Source organism: Camellia sinensis, chromosome 10 (genome assembly GCF_055761805.1).
Source record: "Camellia sinensis isolate YWXY chromosome 10, ASM5576180v1, whole genome shotgun sequence".
Taxonomy (NCBI): Eukaryota; Viridiplantae; Streptophyta; class Magnoliopsida; order Ericales; family Theaceae; genus Camellia; species Camellia sinensis.
The window spans coordinates 129,191,889-129,197,500 of NC_138970.1; positions in this window are offsets into that span (position 1 = coordinate 129,191,889).

Genomic DNA, 5,612 nt, shown 5'->3' on the forward strand with positions numbered 1-5,612 from the left:
ATCTGTATGCATGTGAACTTGTTTGAAAGTGCATTCAACAGACTTTGCCATGTGTTTGTAGGACTTGGACTTGCCTTGACCCCGACGTCTGAAGAGCTATGTGAGTGGTATTTTTAATAAAGTTATGTTATTAAGTTTTGACAAGTTTTGCCTTGGTTGTTTTGGAAAAGTATTTTGTGAAGCATGAATGATGATCGCTATTTTGTATATCAAGTATTAGCCTTGTTTTGAATGACAATCTTGAAAAGTCCGTACGTGCTAGGGGACTATAAGCATTTGTAGCACAATCTTGAAAAGTTCGTACGTGCTAGGGGACTATAAGCATTTGTAGCACAACCTTTGTTAATGTCACCTTTTGGAACTTGAAAGCCTTGAAAGACTTAAATTATTGAGACTTGAAAGATTGTTAGATAAACTTGATTTGCCCTTGGATTTTGTACAAGATGTGATGTGCCTTGATTTGATATAGATTTCGGATATCATTCATGCAAACCCCTTTATTATCTATACCATTCACTGAGTATCCGAGCTCACCTCTCTCTATATATATGTTGGTGATGAGCAGGACGGCGGTGATGCCTAGATGTACTTGCTACTTGTTTTGGATTATGCACTTTGCCGCATCTTGAAGATTATGCTTCTTAGTTGTATTTTATTGTATTTTGTATTTGATAGCTGAGAAGCTTTTTGGTCAAGATGTATTTTTGTACTTCATTTTGTTGTATTAAAGCTATGTACGAATGTATGCTATTCCATTTAACTTATGCACATCTCTTATGGACTAATGAAATTTATATATATTGCTTCCGCACATGTTAGCCCCATATGTAATACTCTGATTGTGTGTGAATTAAAAAAGTTGGCCTTCGGTAAATCTCGGATTACTGGCCATCATGGCACTATTCTACTAGGGGCGGAATGGGGTCGTGACATATTGGCATCAGAGCACAAATTTCTTATAGTATGTTATTCACACACTTGAGTCCTAAAGAGCATAGGATTCCCTTAGAAAAATGTTAGGATTGTATCGTAATGCTTGCTATTTGACAAGGTGTGCATCATCTCGGCTTGACTGTTTGTTACTTGCATACATGTCCATTTGATCGTTTTGTTTTAAGTCATGTTTTGCATACTCTTAGCATTATGAGGAGGGGTAGACCACCAGTCGGCCGAGATCATCCCGAAGATAGATTGGACAGATTAGAGAGACTAGTCGAAGGTTTAGTCCGTGAGTTGAGGCAAACTCGGCCACAAGACGCCAGTACTACATCTACCCAGGCCGAGCAAACAAATGGCCAACATGCAGTTCCACTTCCGCCTCCCCCAGTGTCGCAAGTGCCTCCACAGCAAGCTTTATATGGGGACGGCACCATAGCCTTGATCAGAGAGTTCAAAAAGATGAAACCGCCGAGGTTCTCCGGGGGTATTGAACCGATGAAGGCCGAAGCGTGGGTCTTGGAAATGGAGAAGCTGTTCGAGATCTTTCCCAGTACCGATGCCCAGAAGGTGTCATTGGCAACATTCACACTAGACAACGATGCACGAAGATGGTGGATGATGACCCGAGAAAGCAACCCAAGTCTGACTTGGGCCAAATTTTTGGAATTGTTTTACAACAAGCATTTCCCCCTTAGTGTTCGAGACTGTAAGACCACAGAGTTTCAGACTTTGACACAAGGCAACAAGACAATGGCAGAATATGACCGTGCTTTTACCGAGTTGGCGAGATATGCGCCTCACATGGTCGATGATGAATACAGGAAGGCCAGGAAGTTCGAAAGTGAACTGCGTGGACCAATTCAAGATCAAGTTAACATGCTCAGTATGCCGACCTATGCCGGAGTGTTGGACAAGGCCATCTTGGCAGAGGCTAACTTGAACCGATATCAGAACTCAGGAGAAAATCAGAAGAAGAGGCAGAACTATGATAATTGTCGAGCTCCGTTTAACGCCAAGAAGAAAGCGAATGTGGGTAGCTCCAGCAACTCGAACCAAGAAGGTAATACTAGGCCGACGTGTGCAAACTGTGAGAAGTCGTATTCCGGAGTTTGTCGTTGGGCATCGGGAGCCTGTTTTGAATATGGTGAAATGGGTCATCGTGTGAAAGACTGCCCGAAGGCAAGGACGGATGATGGTAAGAAGAATGGAAGTATCTCGGGCTATGCACAGAAAAATAACATCGGAAGGGCACAGATGAGACAGGGCAGAGTTTTTGCATTGGTACCAGGAGACGCTCAGAATGCTGAGACAGTAGTGTCAGGTATACTCCCAATTTGCTCTCAAGATGCATACATATTAATTGATTCGGGTTCTACGCATTCATTTGTATCTGCTAAGTTTGCCGAGAAGTTAAATAGAGAACAAGAACCTCTTGACTATGTGTTATATGTGTCTACTCCATTTGGGAGAACTATGATTGTTGCATCCATTTATAGGGTGTGTGTGGTCGTGATTGGGGGTGTAGAATTGTTAGTCGATTTAATGCCGTTAACCATGGCTCATTTCGATGTCATATTGAGAATGGATTGGTTAGTAGCGAATCATGCATCCATTAATTGTGTTTCGAAGAATGTCACACTGAAACCCCCAAACCAAGCCAAGGTTATTTTCGAGGGTAAGGGAGTAGTGCCCCCACCTTACTTAATCTCATCCATGAAAGCCTATAAGTTGACCAAAAAGGGTGTCAGGGTTATTTGTGCAGTATACTAAGTGATTTGAATGGAAGTGTTGAGTTAGCCGACAAACCAGTTGTTAAGGAATTTCCCGACGTCTTTCCAAATGAGTTACCTGGCCACTTGATCGATAGAGAGGTAGAGTTTACAGTGGACATCATGTCGGGAATGCAACCTATCTCCAAAACACCCTATAGAATGGCCCAGCTGAACTTAAGGAACTAAAACTACAATTACAAGAATTGTTGGATAAGGGATTCATTAGGCCGAGCACTTCACCATGGGGAGCCCCGGTTCTATTTGTTAAGAAAAAGGATGGCACACTTCGCCTTTGCATTGATTACAGAGAACTTAATAAGGTAACCATCAAGAACAAGTACCTATTGCCTAGGATTGACGATTTGCTTGATCAACTACAAGGAGCACGAGTCTTTTCCAAGATTGACCTTAGGTCGGGCTACTATCAGCTGAAGGTTAAAGCCGAGGATATTGAGAAGACTGCTTTTCGGACAAGGTATGGCCACTACGAATTTTTGGTAATGCCTTTCGGAGTGACCAATGCTCCTGCAGCGTTCATAGATTTGATGAATAGAGTCTTTAAGCCGTATCTAGATGAGTTCGTAGTTGTTTTTATTGATGACATACTGATCTATTCCAAGAGTACAATTGAACACAAGAATCATTTGAGACTTGCCCTGCAAATCTTGAGAGACAAGAAGCTGTACGCCAAGTTGAGCAAGTGCGAGTTCTGGCTTTTCAGAATTTCATTTTTAGGGCATGTGATTAACGAAGAGGGTATATCAGTTGATCCCAGTAAGATTGAAGCCATTGTGAATTGGCTGATGCCGACCAACGTGTCCGAGATTCGTAGTTTTCTGGGCTTGGCAGGTTATTACCGAAAGTTTGTGAAGGACTTCTCAAGGATTGCAGTACCATTGACACAACTAACTAAGAAGGGAACAACATATGAATGGACCGATGATAGAGAATCAGCCTTCCAAGAGTTGAAGACGAGGTTAGTTACGGCACCAATTCTTGTACTCCCATCAGGTAATGAGGAATTTCAGATTTTCAATGATGCTTCACATAAGGGTTTGGGTTGTGTATTAATGCAAGGGGGCAAAGTCATAACATATGCATCTCGTCAGTTGAAACTTCATGAAAAGAACTATCCAACCCATGATCTAGAGCTAGGAGCCGTGGTATTTGCTTTGAAGATTTGGTGTCACTACTTGTATGGAGCCTCTTGCCAAGTTTTTACAGATCACAAGAGCTTGAAGTACTTGTTCACTCAAAAGGAACTAAATTTGAGGCCGAGAAGGTGGCTTGAATTATTGAAGGACTACGACATGCAGATTCGGTATCACCCAGGTAAAGCAAATTCGGTAGCCGACGCATTGAGTAGAAAGTCAGTGGGAAGTTTGGCATGCCTAGCCATGATTTCAATGGAGCCGACTACTATTGGGGAAGTAAAGGCAAGGCAAATGGAGGATGAATTCCTGAAGAAGGTAGCCGATGAGATTATCACCAGGCCGAGGTCAGGTTACACCCTTGAAAATGGAGTGCTTAAGTTTGAAGGAAGATTGTGCGTGGCCGACGTCCCAGAGTTGAAAGGAAAGATTTTGCAAGACTCTCATGGACCCAGATTTGCAGTTCACCCAGGGAACACCAAGATGTATCAAGATGTAAAACAGACTTTTTGGTGGCCGAATATGAAAAGAGAGATAGCCAAGTTCGTGTCCCAGTGTTTGTGTTGTCAACAAGTGAAAGTAGAACATCAGAGTCCAGCAGGACTTCTCCAACCTTTGCTGATTCCTGAGTGGAAATGGGAACACATCTCCATGGACTTTGTGATTGGTTTGCCGAAGACACAGAAAGAAATGGACTCAATTTGGGTTATAATCGACAGATTAACTAAGTCAGCACACTTCTTACCTGTTAAAACTTCGTTTAATGCTGATTGACTTGCTGTGTTGTATATGAATGAGATTGTTAGACTTCATGGTGTGCCGATGTCCATTGTGTCAGACCGAGATTCAAAGTTTGTTTCTAGATTTTGGCAGAGTTTACAAAGGGCTTTGGGGACCGAATTGAGGTTTAGTACGACTTTTCATCCCCAGAACGATGGCCAAACAGAGAGAACAATTCAAACACTTGAAGATATGCTTAGACTATGTGTATTGGACTTCAAGGGAAGCCGGAAAGAGCATTTGCCATTAGTAGAATTCGCTTACAACAACAGTTATCAAGCTAGCATTGGCATGGCGCCGTATGAAGCATTGTATGGAAGAAAATGCAGATCGCCGATATGCTGGACCGAGGTAGGAGATAAAGCTTTGGTCGGCCCCGATCTAGTTCAAAGGACAACTGAAAAGATCAAGCTTATCCAACAGAGAATTAGAACCGCTCAGAGTCGACAAAAGAGTTACGCCGACCAGAGAAGAAAGGAGTTAGAGTTTGAAGTTGGGGATCATGTATTCCTGAAGATCTCGCCGATGAAAGGAGTTTCAAGATTTGGAAAGAAGGGTAAATTGGCACCCCGTTATATCAGGCCTTTTGAAGTTCTTGAGAAAGTTAACCCAGTTGCCTATAGACTAGCTTTGCCACCAGAACTAAGTCAAGTTCACAATGTGTTCCATATTTTGATGTTGAGGAAGTATATTCAGGATCCACTGCATGTAATTGATTATACCGGAATTGCGGTTAGTGACGATTTAGGCTACGAGGAGAAGCCGATGAAAATTATTGACAGACAAGTGAAACAGTTGAGGAACAAATCTATACCAATGGTGAAAATCGAATGGAAAGAGCATTACGGCAAGGATGCTACATGGGAAATGGAAGAAGAAATGGAAATCCGTTATCCAGGGTTATTTGTAGAACAAGGTAAATTAAGTTTGGGGACCAAACTTCTTTAAGGAGGGTAAGATGTAACAACCC